Source organism: Periplaneta americana, chromosome 3, assembly GCF_040183065.1.
Source record: "Periplaneta americana isolate PAMFEO1 chromosome 3, P.americana_PAMFEO1_priV1, whole genome shotgun sequence".
NCBI lineage: Eukaryota > Metazoa > Arthropoda > Insecta > Blattodea > Blattidae > Periplaneta > Periplaneta americana.
The window spans coordinates 73,966,129-73,984,774 of NC_091119.1; the positions used below are offsets into that span (position 1 = coordinate 73,966,129).

The 18,646-nt window shown below is 34.9% G+C and overlaps 1 protein-coding gene across 3 annotated transcripts in view; it reads right to left on the reverse strand.

The window, feature by feature from the left end:
- LOC138696170 (zinc finger CCCH-type with G patch domain-containing protein) overlaps nucleotides 1–18,646 on the reverse strand; it is a 139,045-nt gene that overhangs the window by 24,389 nt on the left and 96,010 nt on the right. The window lies entirely within an intron of this gene.

Consider the following 18,646-nt stretch of genomic DNA (forward strand, 5'->3'; position numbering starts at 1 on the left):
AGTCAGTATAGTGTTGGCCTTCTGTGCTCGAGGTTGCGGGTTCGATCCTGGCCCAGGGCGATGGCATTTAAGTCTGCTTAAATGCAATAGGCTCATGTCAGTAGATTTACTGGCATGTAAAAGAACTCCTGTGGGACAAAATTCTGGCACACCAGCAATGCTGATATAATCTTGCAAGTTGCGAGTGTCGTTAAAGAAACCATAATTTTTTTTTTCCTCAGTAGTTATTATTTTGATGGACTTCATTTAATGTTTTCAGTCACTAAATAATATAGATTCATGTTATATTTAATGAAATAGTTCTGGCACATTGTTTAATAAATTACTAGTGTACTGAATTTTCATATTGGAAAAGTGGGTTCAGATGCCTGAAAGTTCAATACTGAATTTGTGGTAGGCTCACTGAAGCAGGCTTACTTGCGGTATTCCCATTTTCCTCACTGATAATAATTTAGCAGATCTTAATCTTTTATCTCAATATGGTCAATACACGAGAATATGTTTCATACTGTCTGCAAACGCACAGTAAAAATATAAAAAAAACTGACCAACTGTCAGAAAGAGAAATAGTTCATGATGTTAGTGTACAGGTACTCAATGTTTACAGTACTTTAATCCAAAAAGCTTTAAATTGTTTTGTCATCTCCTTTACTTAAATATTTATAACAACTATTTTATTAATTACATAAAGGTCAATCAAAAGTATCAAGTTTTCTCAGTTTTTTACTGCATTATAGAGAGATATATCATAACAACAGGGAACGGATCTAAATAGAAACTGAAAGATTATCCATGAAAGACAATCTCTACATATACAGTATTTTCAATCATAGGCATGGAGGGGCATGGGGGGGGGCACTTGCCCCCAAACTTGTCTGAATTCTTTTTTTTCTATTAACTTTAGAAAATATTGAATTCAAAATTGCTTTTGTTTGTGACTAAGTTTCTGTGCTGAAATTGATGAATTAATGTCTTCAGATCATGTGTCCGGACTATAATATTTATTTTAAATTTCGGAATGTATAAGAATTTCTGTACCTCATTTAAGGAATGGAAGCACTGTAATGTTTCTTTTGTAACAGCCTGTGTTAGGAGTTACAGGTGTTCAGGCCGCCACTTGGAGACGTATGAATAACATATTGCACAACAATGCAGAAAAAAAAAGTGATCCTGGTATAATGTTTAAACTTAAAGACGAGATTAAATAAAATAATTAGAGTTTACATTTCATATGATACCTTCAGGAAGATAAGGTTTATATAAGAAAGTTTCTGTTAGCACTGTTACGTAGTTTTATTGATGCATGTTTTTGTATGAGAGAGAAAAAGAGGGAGACTGTTTCAAGTTATGCCCTATTAGGCCTATAATTTGTAGTAGACCTACAGTTCAAGCCCTATACAACTCAGTCCGAAACATTGCAGGATATGAATGTAACAATGTAAGAAACATGCCCCCAAAAATACCTTTATTAAAGGATCATATTCCGCGATATCTGATCAGAAAGAGAAAAATGAATTGGTTGGGTCACTGGCTGAGAAGAAACTGCCTACTGAAGGATGTACTGGAAGGAATGGTGAATGGGAGAAGAGTTAGGGGGCAGAAGAAGATATCAAATGATAGACGACATTAAGATATGTGGATCATATGCAGAGACTAAGAGGAAGGTAGAAAATAGGAAAGATTGGAGAATGCTGGGTTTGCAGTAAAAGACCTGCCCATGGGCAGAACACTTATGCATGAATGTATGTATGTATTCCGATATACTTACCACAGTCAAGCTATAATGGGGGAGGAGGTAAATGATGTCCCCCATAACCCCGTTATATGGGGATTCTATGATTTTGCTTTCCTCCCCTCCAAGGAAACGTTTCTCTCTCCGCCTATGCTTTCAATTGCTTCTCATGACTTTTGCTGTTTAATTTTAATTGTTGTTAAGTCACACTGTTTCACTGTTCACGCCATTTTTGTCTATCAATCACATCATGCAGTTAATTTCAGTTCAATAGAAATAAAACAAAATCATATTAATATTGTGGGTTTATTTATGATTAACTAGCAACAACCACAAAACTAATGAAGTTTAAGTTCCAGGGTCCCTTAGGGGCCCCATAGCCAGCTTCTCCCATATTTCAATTTTGATATTCTTATTTTTTGATAAAATATTCGACATCATATTGTCCGATCAAGTTCACTGAGTTAGTTCTGTAGTAGCATGTCTACCTCCAAGACTAGCCAGCCCGGGTTCGATCCCCAGAGGGATCAGAAATTTTCATGTAAAATTTCTACCTTGGGACTAGAAGAGATGGCAGTGCACAATTTCTAATCACTAGATTGTGCACCAATATACCTGGATTAATTCCCAAATCTCTCAGCAGTGCATATGAAGAGAAGGCATATGTTACTGTGTTACTGTTGATAGTGATTCGTCCCATCGGATGTTAAGGGACATTAAGCCTGGCGACCCTCTTGGTGCTATTCAACAGGAGTAGGCTACATGTCGGTACCGGGCTTTCTCTTCTCCCTTCCTCATCTTTATCATCATCAGTCATTCCATACACTATATTTACATGAACATTCATACATACACTCAACCTAGTACATGAAATAACTCTCCACAAATACACATCATGTACAGAGTGGGCTGCCAAAGTGATGTGCAACTAGAAAATGGATCACAGTCCTGCCATCTATCCGCAATATGCAGAACCCGAATCACGTAAAGTGTAGCAGCAGCAGTAGCAGTAGTTTTATTTTGCCTGGCAGAGTTAAGGCCATAAGGCCTTCTCTTCCTCTCAACCAGGTTGAATAATATACATGAAATACATATATGTAATAGAATACAAAACAACACAAAAGAAGATACCTTAGAATTACATAAAATAGTAGAAAATTACATATAATCAAGATCAGTTACATAAGGAGAATATAAAATAAAGTAGAAAATTACATAATATAACCAAAATCAGTTACATAATATAAGGGGAATATATACAATTTATCATATGATGAAACAAAGAGAAAGGCAGAGAATAGGAAACATTGGAGAAAGCTGGGTTTGCAGTGAAAGACCTGCTCTTGGTCAGAACGCTAAATGAATGAATATACAATTTATAAGACATAAACTTCTAGAGATTAATTCACTTGAGATATAATAAATATACAGTTATTATACTAATAGGAGAATACATGTGATTTACAAGACATAAAAAGTTGAATAGCAAAAATGTACTATATAGCATACAGATACAAACGATTAAGTAAAAAAAAATCAAGATAATATAAAAAGGAAAAAAATTAGAGAGAGGAGAAAAAAATAATAACTTGGTCATGTAAAGCAAATTATTTAGGAACTTCGGCAAAAGTCTAGTTCTGTTCAATAAAAACATTTCTAAGTAGAGTGTACTTAAATAATTTTAGAAAAAAAAAACAGAGACAGAGGGAGGGAGGGAGGAGTGAATGAGAGAGAGGGAGGGAAGGAGATTGTTCGATCATGTCTGTGGTCTTCTCTGTTTTCAAGATGCAAGTCTGTCACCATTACCAACTCGATGTTACTTATGTTGTTCTTAACTATTTTGCAAGATGTGGTTGTTACAATACAGAAGACAGTGATCACGTCAGAGTCATAGGCGTACCTTGCTGGATCACTGTTATCAGAGATCGACATAGCTGTCAAGGAAGCAGTAATGTTGTGAAGTAACCAAATGTGATTAGATTAATAATAAAAGTAAAAGACAAAAGTAGGAAAACAATGAATGCACAAAAGCACCTAAGTGGGTGTCAGAAATAAGCGATCTGAGAACATTTTTAAATGTAAAAAGTTATCAAACTATTCTCCAAAGTAAAGTTTGTCTACAACTGCAGCTGAAACAAGGCAAGCAAACAGTAGTGCCAGTGGTAATGTAGTGATAGTGATTGTGCACAAACCATGGGAGCTCTTTCAAGCACCAACCCATTGCTGATCATTATGATTCAGAAGATGATCACAATAGTCGACATGGAAATACTGTGCAACAAGAAGACACAGAGTGGAAATAGGGAAGAGAAAACAAATTCAGTGATTTCAAACATTACAATGACCTCGCAAACTGTCCCATAACTTTTGATAATGATTTCATACAAAAATGTTCAATGCAAGACATCGATTTTTTTCCAAAATAAAAAGCCAGATGATATGTATACCGAATCTAGCAGGGCTTCCAAGAAGAAAATAGAGGTTTTCAAATAAATACTTCGAAATAAGACTGAAAAATAGTCAAGCTGTGACGAGAACTTGATTGGTTTACTCAAAGAGTAAAGGCGTATATACCGTCTTGTTTCTAAACACTTTTCTAAATGCCAAACGTCCCTTATAACAGGTGGTTTTCTGACTGGATGATTGAATGTACTCAGAGCTATGGAGTATCATGAAACAGCATCTAGAACATAAGAGGATGAAACTATGTCGGATAACAAGAAAATCAAATAAGAACACTGTGGATCAGGAACTTGAGTAGCAGACGAAAAAAAAAAAACATAGGTACAATACTATTTTGAAGTACTGAAAAGAGTTACCTGTTATGAAGTTTGTAAGTGAAAGAGGTTTGGCATTTAGGAGTCATGAGAAGAAATTGAGCTCACCAAATTAATAACAGTATTGTCACAGTCTAGTATATACAGTCACGAAGCTCAATACGTAGTAAATATGCATGCAGAGATAGTTGCTAACCACTACGATTGCTAAATATCGCCTCATTACAGATAATGCGAAATAGTACTGGCACAGTCTATTTTTCCTAGCAACCTCACAACTCAAGCTTCGTAACTGTATACTAGACTGTGGTATGGTGATAACCTTGATGACAGAGAAATTCTATATGATTCTATCACTGAAGACTGAAAAGTTACTTTGTGTGATGGAAACTATGGCAATGGTATTGTTTAGAAAGTAGTTGTTCCTTTTCTAGCTAGCAACAACAAATTTAAATAATTGATTAAATGGCGATCTTACTCGTGTTAATTACGTAAGCATGTGTGGCTTACAGCTGTTTCAGTGCTACTTGACACCATCCTCAGAGCCTACTAGATCTCGGCGCTATCTCAACTTCGCTGCCTGTTATGTGGGTGCGTTGATGTGATGAAGAGTTGTGTCGAATAGTGTGTGTGTTCTGAAATTGATCTGTGTGTTGAGTTTTTGGTTTTTGGGTTGTATGTGTAGGATTTCCATGTCTGTATTTATGTTATTGTATGTGTGGTTAGCATTAGTTATGTGTTCGGTATATGTACATGTATTGTGTCCTCTGGTGTAAGATCGCCATTTAATCAATTACTTATATTCAGGTGTTAAAAGTAGTGTACGAAAGATTCAACATGGATGAACAAATTTAAGTTTTCGTTATGTGTGTTATGAGATAATTTGTGTTTTATATCATATAATTAATAAATACTACTAATATAAAAACAGTGATAGAAAGTCATATTAACAGTGGTGACTTCCGACTGAAGAAAACATTCATAATTTCAACACATGAATAAATGAGTCTTAACTGCAGAATTAGTTTTTATAAATATGGACCTGGAGAACTTATCATTGATTCGACCACACGAATTGTAAGTTTAATTGCTATTTAATTGCTATATCTGCATTCGGAAGTGTAATCTATCTTTTGCAGATGTAGGGACAAGTCTGAGAGCTGTGTGAGAACATCATACAGTAAGCATATGTTTTTATGAATTCACAGCTAGTTAGAATTTAACAGAGACCACTGTACTTGCTTCTTTCCTTGGCATCTCTTTTAGGATCATTTGCAGATTCTGTGAAGTGCTTTACTAGGGGTTTAAAACTCACTCACACTTCTTAAGCTCGATGCTCTCCATCTTATGGTAAGTATCTTGCCTATCCCTGGATTATGTCTGACTAAAGTGGGTGCACATTAATTCAGATGAATTTGGCTGTTAGGAAACAAGCTGTAAGTAGCGTACAATTTGTAAAAAAAATAATAATGAAAATTAGTAACACCCTGCACTTCATTTAGAGTATCATAAACAGCCAGCTCCAGTATGTGATTTGAGCGATGCCATAATATTATATTACGAAAGCCTTTTTTTCTTCCTTAACATTACAGAGGCACCATCGCAGCCACATCAACTAGACTTTCATTTAGATTGTATGAATCTAAATTGTTTAATACAGCTTCTTTGATTGATGTTGCTGTTATATCAGACAACTCTACAAAATTCCAAAAAAACGTATGCACAGGTGTATCATTGAACATGGCACATCTCAAGCAAATTACCAATACAGGTTTATTACTTATTGTTATATAGTCTCATCAATTAAAGTTTTATATTACCATCCACAAGATGTTTAGCAATTTCCTCCCTCATCTCTTCTGATATATCATCAGTAACATTTTCACAGCTGAAGTTCGAATGCAGAACTCTACCTATACTCATTTTTTCTACCCCTGCTTCCATTAACTTTCTCTTTGAACATCCTAGTATTAAATTATATTTTTAATGTGTAGTTGTTTTCTTATGCTCTGCAATTTTTTTCTTAAACTCAGCTGCTGTGCTTCTTTAGCACCACCAAAAAAAACTAACCTCACAGCTTACCCACTCTTTTGCAGGCTTCACTCCAAACCCATTCCAAATTTGTTTACTTCTGCACATGTTGAACAACCCAATTTACTACTTTTCACCACCAGCCAGTTATTTTCCTTGGTAAAATAGGTGTACTGTTCCAAAGTCCAGCATGTCGGAATCAATTGTTCATTCTTGTTGACCACGTGGGTTTTAACTTCAATGTTACTGGCACTAGATATTTTGTCACTTGTATTTACAAAACTCTGCGTTTTGTTTTATTTAACCACTTCAGCATGTTTATTTCACAATGTAAGGAACATAACCAAAGAAAGAACAGCAAACCACGAATGTATGATACATGCTTCTGCTGTATGGCAGCAAATGATTAGTGCTGTCAGTTCAATTAAATCTATCATTTTGAGTCTTGATTTGGTTTCAAAAGATATATTTTATATTGCTGATATAGGGGTTTCTTTGTTTCCTTATAAGTTTCTACTTTATAAATTTAAAGTGTAGTTGTTTCTGGTCTGCGATTAGTTACAGTCAATAGATCCGAGTTGGCCAAACTGCAAATCATTCTTGAACGTGTCTGAAGATCTCGAATTAAACCGAATTGATTAAACACTTGTAACTGCAGGATAACCAGTATTTTGTAACTGCAACAATCAGGGTAACCAATATTGTTTATCTGAAGAACTAATTTATTTTCCATCGAGATCCCTGATGTTATAATAAGCTTTGTTATTTCTAACTTACATTAACTTAAAAAGGGGAACTTGACCCCATGTCTTCATCACAAACAAAACAGAAGATTATAGCTCCTCTTCATGTCACTGATTATATGATGCAACAGAGTCGAATTGTTTTGAAATAGAAGGGTATATAGACCTTCCAGAAATAAGTTACCAGATGACACAATCAAAAATGTTAACGACTTTTATTTAAATTCTGAATTTAGTCGGATATTACCAGAGAAAAAAAAGATGAAGTCAGCATTGCAAGAAATGTTTATCAACAAAAGCAGTTACTTCTTTGTAATTTTAGGGAATAGTATCATGAATTTCAGAAGCAGTACCTCAATTTGAAAACAGGGTTTTCAATGTTCTGCAGTCTAAGACCTAAATCAGTGGTCGTCAACACTCGCTGAAATGGGTATCGGGTAAGGACTGTATCGGAATATGACCATGGTGCAGAAGGGAGAGCAAGAAAGCAGTCATAGCTGATGCAGGCGAATAGTCAGTAGCTGTAGACGAGGACACTATGTGCTATATTGTTGAAAATTATCATGTCGTAGCTCCTATGATAGTCAATCAATTGCACTGTAATTTTTAGGATTCATAGATAAATGTTTAACAAAAGCATTGAAAATTATTCGAAATCAAAATCCTGTTTTGGAAAGTGAGAAAAAAATATTAACTTCGAAGTGACCTGTTCAAAACAGATACTGACACTCAACAGTTAGTAAGTGACAAACTTTATTTTTCACTTTAGATGAGGGGTCAAAGTGAGAGAAATGTTTAGAAAGAATGAAAATTAGTTTTAAAAGTGGTTGCTATTCAAAATCTTTACTGGTTTCCGTTAACAAAGGAGCAGTTTCGTCTGGCGGACTTTCGTATGCAGAGTGACTAAAATTTTCTCTGTTAGAACTGCGGAATCTTATAGAAATCATTGTGGTGATTTCAAATTTGTTTTCGAAATGTTTCCATTGCTTAAAGCAGGGATGTCAATGTCAGGAGCACGTACTCGACTCTATGTCCTATAAAGCACTGAGTGGTTGCAATGAATGTATTCTGCAAGCAGTAGCAGTGAACAAGAAGGGGTAAGCAAAATGAACTCTATTGGCCTACCACTGCGAGGTGAATTAAACTGCTTTTAAGCAATAGATAATGTGTACATTCATACAAGATAACAAAAAATCAAAGCATGTTTTGCAACATTTTCCCCTCTAATAAATGCAATTAATTATGAAGAAATACAATTTAATAATAAACATAGACTCTCCTAACTTTTACAGTTTCAGACAATAACTAGGATCCAATTAATTTTTATACAGTTATCTAATAATGCAATTAGTACATACACGCTGCTTTTCTATTTTAAGCTAATACAAAAGGAAAATAAATCATACGACATTCAGCATATGGTAAAACGAAATAATAGGCCTATAACAAATAATGAACATATATTCTCTTTAACTTAAGCAGTTCTACTGTGCTCCAACCACGAGAAAGTCTCCGCTGGTTGAGATGAAGGGGGGTAATGCTGTGAATGAATGTTGATGTCATAAGATGTCATAAGGTCACACACGTGGGTACTCTTATCTCTATTGGCTAGCTCTCACAGCACAAACCATAACATTGATACAGACATATTGATACTACCCTAGTTACAAAATTAGATCACAGTTAATCTCCTGGCCTTTTAATCTCTTCATAGAGGAAATAATACATGCAGGAGAACGCATGGTTCTCGTTCCAATAGATGAGACAATAGTAAGCACATTCCTTTCATGGTTGATCTCCTGGTTGGAGAACAGTAGATAATGAGGCCTACCTAATTAATTATTATGTAACTATTTCATAGACCACTTATTATATGAACATCACACATATTTTATGAACATCACACTTTTACAAACAAATTTAAATTCCTGAATTCTCGTCTAATTCAGAAGTGCATTTTTTGCTTTTTGTCGACACCAGCCTTCTTATGTCGGGTGGAATGTTGTCTCCTAAAGCAAGATGTAGTGTAGTCCGCATATTATCATCTGATAATCCTGATCTTAGCCTTGGTTTTTTGAGGTTTACAAATGAAAAAAATTGCTCACATACGTACTGTCAAATACAGAAATGACTGTGCCGCAAATCTTCATACCCCAAATATACAATAGTATATCATGATTTAAAGCTTTGTAAAATGTGAAAGGAACTTTACGATCATAGTGTGTATTTGCTGGTGCATCATTCATGAAGGCGATACTTTCTAACGGAAGATCTGAACTAGCAAACATCCCCAGTCCACTGAAGTAAATTTTTCAGAACAGCAAAGAAACTAAGTATATAGGCTTGCAATAAAAGAATACCTATTGAAATAAAATACTTCTATAATTAAAAAATACAGACTTAGACACGGACTTAGGATATTCTTTTTTACAGGATGGTAGTCTACGCAAAACACATGTCAGGTAAAAAGTCGAATTCGGTAAATTATGGATTTGGAACTCGTAACTGACATGTAACGAGTCTATACTACTAGCAACACATACTTTTGTTTGTACTTCATTCTGTAAACATAAATACAATGCATTGAGAAAGAAGTTCTACAATACATCTTCACATACATTTACTACTATTAAAATGTCAATAAAAACAACAACATTTAAATACATCATTCTGTAGATCAACTAATAATTTCAGGCATTTGATACTGATTCGCTTTGTAATTAAATAATTTCCACATACCAAACAAAGAGCATCACCTCATCTTTCACTTACATAAGATAAGAAGTCAAGAGTCCAGTCAGCCTGAAACTTACTGAACGACTTCTTCGACAGTGTGTAATGTACAACCCTTGTATTCACCAGTGACTTGTACCTGCGTGCCCTACGTGCTCTGAATAGCATATATGGGCGGTGAGGCACGTTTGTGCTCTCGTTGACATCACTGGCTTAAAGTTCCGAGTTAATCGTGAGTTTTGAAATTTAATAAAAGTAGTTCTATTACATAAATAACATTTACCATCATTATTATTATTATTATTATTATTATTATTATTATTATTATTATTATTATTTGGACTGAAGCTGTCTTGTTCCATTTTCCTGCCCTAGCACAAGAGCCATTCCACTTCAAACCTATCAAGATTTCATATTGCTATCTCAAATTTTTTTTGGACACTTCCAGTTCTAAAGTAAATTTGATCCGTGTATATATATTTTTTTTATATAGAAATCTAATATTGGCAGATATTAAATTACGAAATTTTCGAAAAACCGTTTGTACCAATTCCTCAGACCTATCTCCGGTTCTAATCATTCATATTATTTAGTCTTGAGCTCAGATGAAAAGTAAAAATCCCAGTGAAATAATGAGATATTATACATATCAGGATTTGTGGCTTGTCCACTTTTTCACTGGACTCCTCAATAATTTCAGAAGAGAACTATATTTTTAGGTTATTGACATTATAAACGAACATGCTGAGTATTTATTAATTGTATAAAATATGCTTATTTTAATGCATGCATGAACATTGTATCATTAAACTATTATTGCTGAGATAATTTCTGTCACGAACAAAACCCCACCACTGGAATACTGCATACCCGCCGCAGCCACGGTTGCACTAGTGTGCATCTCTTACTCATGGATAACACTCACAAGGAAACTGGAAAAGTTAATACCTCATTTGTACATAGCAAAATCTGTCAACTTACTTAAAACATCGAAAAGAGACTAAAAATGATGACACTGCTGATGGACTTCAGTGAAAATTACTCTTTTGTCATCCAAGATGAGGTACAAGGTTATCACTGGAACAATGGTTCCTGTAGTCTGCATACTGTTGTGTACTATAAAGAAGAAGCTCAGACAGGATCAAAAAGTTTCTGTGTTATTTCAGATGATATAATACATGATGTTCTTTTCGTGTTCAAAACGCAAAAATTAATACTTCCTTATCTAAGGAACATGATACCAAATTTGAAGTTACTTACTTCCAAATGGCTTTTAAGTAACCCGAAGGTTCATTGCCGCCCTCACATAAGCCCGCCATCGGTCCCTATCCTGTGCAAGATTAATCCATTCTCTATCATCATATCCCACCTCCCTCAAATCCATTTTAATATTATCCTCCCATCTACGTCTCGGCCTCCCCAAAGGTCTTTTTCCCTCCGGTCTCCCAACTAACACTTTATATGCATTTCTGGATTCGCCCCTACGTACTACATGCCCTGCCCATCTCAAACGTCTGGATTTAATGTTCCTAATTATGTCAGGTGAAAAATACAATGTGTGCAGTTCTGTGTTGTGTAACTTTCTCCCTTCTCCTGTAACTTCATCCCGCTTAGCCCCAAATATTTTCCTAAGAACCTTATTCTCAAACACCCTTAATCTATGTTCCTCTCTCAGAGTGAGAGTCCAAATTTCACAACCATAAAGAACAACCGGTAATATAACTGTTTTATAAATTCTAACTTTCAGATTTTTTGACAGCAGACTAGATGATAAAAGCTTCTCAATCGAATAATAACACGCATTTCCCATATTTATTCTGTGTTTAATTTCCTCCCGAGTGTCATTTATATTTGTTACTGTTGCTCCAAGATATTTGAATTTTTCCACCCCTTCGAAGGATAAATCTCCAATTTTTATATTTCTATTTCGTACAATATTTTGGCCACGAGACATAATCATATACTTTGTCTTTTCGGGATTTACTTCCAAACCGATCACTCTACTTGCTTCAAGTAAAATTTCCGTGTTTTCCCTAATCGTTTGTGGATTTTCTCCTAACATATTCACGTCATCTGCATAGACAAGAAGCTGATGTAACTCGTTCAATTCCAAACCCTGCCTGTTATCCTGAACTTTCCTAATGGCATATTCTAAAGTGAAGTTAAAAAGTAAAGATGATAGTGCATCTCCCTGCTTTAGCCCGCAGTGAATTGGAAAAGCATCAGATAGAAACTGACCTATACGGACTCTGCTGTATGTTTCACTGAGACACATTTTAATTAATCGAACTAGTTTCTTCGGAATACTGAATTCAATAAGAATATCATATAATACTTCCCTCTTAACCGAGTCATATGCCTTTCTGAAATCTATGAATAACTGATGTACTGTACCCTTATACTCCCATTTTTTCTCCATTATTTGTCGAATACAAAAAATCTGATCAATAGTCGATCTATTATGCCTAAAACCGCACTGATGATCCCCAATAATTTCATCTACGTATGGAGCTAATCTTCTCAAAAGAATATTGGACAAAATTTTGTACGACGTCAACAAAAGTGATATTCCTCGAAAGTTACCACAGTTGGTTTTGTCTCCCTTCTTAAAAATAGGTACAATTATGGACTCCTTCCATTGTTCTGGTACAATTTCCTTTTCCCAAATAGCAAGTACAAGTTTATAAATTTCGCTATATAATGCACTTCCACCCTCCTGTATTAATTCTGCTGGAATTTAATCGATACCTGGAGACTTGTACTTTTTCAGATTTTCTATCGCAATTTCGACTTCTGAAAGCGTGGGTTCGGGTATAAATGGCTCAGCAGTTTGTATTTGAATTTCGTCCCGATCATTTCTATTTGGCCTATGTACATTTAGTAGTTGCGCAAAATAGTTTTTCCATCTGTTTAGGACTGATGGATAATTAAGGTTTAAAGTCTTAAGGATTATCACGATTGGTTTAAACATGCACTAAAACAAGACGTAAGTGCAAGTTTGAACCAATAAATTATTGTCATTTGCGATAGATTAATTAGTTTAGGAAATTGTATATTTATTATGTAGAACTACATTTGTATATAGATCTTTTGTTAAATTATTAAGTTTTTGTACTTTTGTGAACAATATCAATAAAGCTATCTATCTATCTTAGGACTGATGGAGAGTCTGCAAGCAAGTCACCATTCTCATCCTTGATCACATTTACCCTTGGCTGATATCCGTTCTTAAATTCCTTTATACCCTTATATAAATCTCTAATGTTTTTATTCTTACTATTTGTTTCTACCTCATTCAGTTTTTCCTTCAAGTAAACTCTCTTTTTATTCCTAAGTGTACGACTTGCTTCCCGTCTTTCATTGAAATAATTATCTCTCTTCTCCTCAACTGGACCCTGTAAGAATTTCAATTTTGCCTGTTTCCTTCTTTCTACTGCAATGCAACAATCTTCATCAAACCACGGTTTCTTTTTCTTAGTTTCATAACCTATGCTCTGCTCAGCTGCAATTTTGATATTATCTCGGATATTGTTCCACACGCTATTAACATCTAACTCTTCCTCAGCTTCGTCAGCAGTTGCTAAAGCAGCAAACCTATTTGAAATTTCAACCTGATAACGTTGCTTAGTTTCCTCGTCCTTTAATTTCAAAATATTGAATCTACTAATATTAGCTTGTTGCTCTACTCGCTTGGCTACTGATAGTCTTTCTCTTAATTCTCCAATTACCAAATAATGGTCAGAATTACAGTCTGACCCCTGAAAATTCGAATGTCTACTATACTAGTATGTCTCCGTTTATCTACCAAGATGTGATCTATTTGGTTGTGTGTCAATACATCTGGAGAAGTCCAAGTATATTTATGTATATTCTTATGGGGGAATGTTGTACTTTTGACAATTAAATTTTTCGATGTGGCAAAGTTGACTAATCTAACTCCATTGTCACTACTAGTTACGTGTAGGCTCCCTTTTCCAATAGTTGGTCTAAAAATATCCTCCTGTCCTTCTTTAGCGTTGAAATCCAACAATAAAATTTTCATGTGATATCTAGGTAACTGATCAAAAGTATGTTCCAATTCCTCATAGAAGCTATCCTTTATATGGTCGTCTTTCTCTTCTGTAGGGGCTTGAGCATTTATAACTATGATGTCGCACCATCTACCCTTAAGTACTAAATATGATAACCTGTCACTGATAAATTCCACCTTTTTTACTGCTGATTTTATTCTCTTATGAACAAAGAATCCTGTTCCTAATTGGTGATTATTGTTTCCTTCCCCATAATACAACAAGTAATCTCCTATTTGTGATATGCCATTCCCATCTAACCTAACCTCTTGTACTCCCACGAAGTCTATTCTATATCTAGCTAGTTCTTTAGCTACTAATGTTACCCCTCCTGTTCTATAAAGACCAGTTACGTTCCAAGTGCCAAATCTCAAAACCTTATTCCTTTGCTGTGGTCGTGCCAGAGAATCAGTCCTATTCCGAGGCTTATTGTAGGGATTCGTAACAAGCTGTTTTTTTACGGTGATGGGTTGTTAGCCCTTCGCCCAACCCCCAAGCTGGAGGACCACTCCTTATCGGCTGTCCATACTGCTTATTCAATATACCAAATTTGAAGTACATAGAATATTTTACAGATGGTAGTGCAGCTCAGTATAAGAACTGTAAAACTTTTCTACAAATGTGCTATCACAATCATGACTTTCAGAGCCTAGAATGCATGTGATCAATTTTTGCTACAAGCCATGGCAAATCACCCTGTGATAGCATAGGTGGTACACTAAAGAGCACCTTACTTAAAAAGCAAGCCTACAGAGACCTTTCAGAGAACACATCATTTAACCTGAAGCAATGTATAAATTCTGTAAAGATTCTGTCACAGAAATAGAGTTTTTTTTTTTCAAAGGAAGAAATAGCCTCTGAACGACTTCAGCTGAATGAAAGATTTAAGAGTGCAGTCAAGATTCCAGGTCCTCGCAGCATGCATCACTCTGTACCCTTATCAAAAAATGAAGTACGAGATAAAAGATTAAATGCTGATGAAGAATATTGCATAGTTGCTAACATCGACATCGACATCCCTCGTGACTGTGTCAACAAGTATATTGCCTCTGTGTATGACTCACATTGGTATATTGGACTTGAGAAAATTAACACAAAAGGAGACATATCTGTAAAGTTTATCCATCTTCATGGACCATCACCATCATTTTACTGACCAAAAAGTTATTTCTGTGATGTGCCTTTTCAGCATCTTTTGTATGAAGTTCAGTTAAACACCATTAATGGTAGAACATATCACCTTTCAAAGGAATCGAAAGAACTTGTATTTTCAAAATGGACAGTATATCAACACGATCATGCATAGGTTTAGGATCAAGAAGCACAGCTCAACAGATTACATTATGTGTTGATTGAATTTCCCAGATTTGTTGTTGCCTATTTTTTTATATTTTCTATAACTAAACAAAAAATACATATATTTGTCTTCTTATTAGAGTCTTTTGATTATTATTTTATAGTTATTAGAAAAGTTGACATTAAGCATATAGAGAAATGTAAACACTAAAGGAGTTGCAGTAGATTAGATACATTAAACTTAAATAATTTTTTTTTTTTTTCAGCTTTCTTATCAATTCTCCAAAACAATTTTTTCCATAGTTCATAAAATTTTGATTTATGAATTTTCATTTCAGGATATGATATATGATATATGGTTATTCTCACTCTAAACTCTGGTCCTGCTGGCCCTTCACATTTTAGTATTCGGGCCAACAGTCCCATTCATACACTATTTACAACTTATACACTATCCGATGTTGATGACCGGTGTCTATTCATCATTCCATTGTTCATTCACTATGTCTTTCATGTTCGTTCACCACACTTACTATATTTCTGCGTTTATTAACTATTCCTTCTTTCCTTCTAGTCCTACCTTCTACTATTTCCTATTCATAATAAAAACATAACAATTTCTTTTACTACTCAGCATTCTCACAGACTCTACTTATTTACAATTATACTACAATCATTTTAGTGTACTATAGTCTTAGCTAGGCCTACACCCTATTATTTACTTTACATCTATCCAGCACTTTTTTTCAGCCGGAACGGTCCGGAATGCGTTCCGGTAAACTTTTTGCCATTACAAATTCCAACGAGATATATTTTATAAGCATAATTGAAAATTAAAATTGCCGCCACTGCCGAGTCCAAAAGTTTACATTTTCTCATTATTATCGTTGGTACAAAAGTAACTCATGCAATCTAGTGCTGCCATCTTCCGTTATTGATCCTGAAACTACAGCTCGAAATCGCAAAATTTCCGTTATGCTTAAAATTGATGAGTTCCACTTGGAACTTATTGTAATATAAGGTATGTAGGCCTAATATTTTTAAACCTACGTTTTTGTTGTATAATGTGATCGAGTGATAGAGTTCCGGTAAACTTTTTTTCCAGAAAAAAAGCACTGCTCTATCTATATTACTTCTTTGTCCTACTGATACCTATCTAGTCTAATCCTACTTTTGGCTCCTCTACTCTTACTATCTTTACAGTACGTCCTACTCATTCCCACAAAATAAATAAACTCATCATGACCCTTATCCTCATACTTAAACACTATTTATCCATATTCACTGCACCCTTAATTAATCCTTCAATCCATTAACACACCATTTCCTTAGATTATATGATGGTTTATCCTTGCTGCTCCCCGCCCTATTTCCTCTATCTGCTCTATTTACCTTCTCTATACTTTCACTTCTTATCCCTAACCCCTCTTTCTTTTCCCTATCGTCTTTCTTGAGAACCTTAACCTTTCCCGGCTGTTGACTCACATTGCCTTTATTTTTTTTTTTTTTGCTGACACCACAAACGTCTACATTACCACTCTCATTCACTCGACACATTACACTCTTATTGTGACCTTGTGGTGACGTCACTACAGATTTCCTCCATGTGTCCATACCACTTTTCCCCTCTCAACTCCTCAAGGTCTTCCCTCTATCTTCTCCTTTCATCATCAAAAAGGCCGGGGTCTTCGTTCTGCCGCACGCTTCTCGATCGGAATTTGCTGCACTCAGCAAAACTCCGACTTCCGCACTCTCTTGCATGTCAGGTTTCTTGCTCTTCACGCCTTCGTTCCTAGCACTAATTGAGTTTTTCTTCACTATCCCCATTACTTTATCCTTAATCATTTTTCTTTTTCCTTCGTTTATATTTTCCAGATTTATTCTACATCGAAAATCTCATCATTTATTTTTAATTTGACCTTCACTAGTCTCGCGCAGTGACCATTGGACCTTGCCGCTTTCAAAAAAGGCATTAACACTTTCCTCCTGCACCTCACTTCATAATCAAAATCACTATCAATGCTAATATTTGAGTCTTTTAACTCTTTCTTTTTGCTCATTATCATATCCTTTACCATACAGTTCGCCAATTTGACTAGTATAGGCCGGTTAGCCCCATGTTCCACTCTATAGACCTCTTTCATTTGCCCGTTACTAATATCTAATCCCATTCCCTCCCAGCACAAGTCAGTATCACCTCATATGTTTCCCAAGATTTCTCTCTTTCCTGTTCTTCGATCCCGAAAAATATTAAATTATTCTTCCGCTTCTCTTCTTCCAAGTCTTTCACTTTCCTCTTCAACATTATGTTCTCCTCTTGCAATTCTTCTATCTTCTTATTAATTTTAATGATGCTTTCCCTAAGACTTTCCGGATCCATTTTACTCTAAACACTTCAAAATTCTTTAAACTTTGAACGATTTGCTTATACTATTTTCACTTCGCTACTTTATACGGCGCGCGGTCATTCACATCCAGCTCCACTCGTCACTCAGTGAGAACTGATTTCAGGATATTTAAACTGAAAAAGACATAATGCTTCACCAACCGTCATCATCCTTTGTAAGTCTTTCTCTTCACTTTTTTTTTACATAAATCTGTGAATTCATCCTGCAATAAGTGCCACTCCATATGTCTACGTTATAGTATTTTCATTGAACTTCATTTATTTTATAATTAATTATTTTCAGTCTATAGTTTTCTTAAATGTTGTTTACTTAATTATGCTTAAAATAGTAAGGTTTATATCAACTAACTTAGGTTTTATTTACATGAAAAATAATTAGGATTTGTGAGGGTAGCATAAACACCTGACCATAGTCTTATGTGTGTAATAAATTTTATTTTTTTTTTAATATCTCCTCTAAATACAAAGATAAGCTGCCAGATCTTCTTTTACTATTTTACTTTTGGAAAGTTAAGCATTCTATTATTAGAAGTTAGTCTTTTATAAAAACTATTTGTAATTCTTTCTTGTGGGTGTGACATACATTCATATTACATAGTTTAAAATAATAACAGAACTCAACTGAACTATAAATTATTACAAATCTGAAAGAAATAAAGCTTATTTTTAAATTGGAAACTTCAGCAATGTTCCTAGTGGATTGGAGGAGAAAAAAAAGTGATGCTAATGTGCACCCAAGAATTACTCTTCAGATAATTAAAATCTGATTCACAGGCTCACTTTAGCATGGAATGACCCAAATATTTTGCAAACCCTCGAACATATTTTCGAAGATTCAGAAGAGAACGCTGAATGGA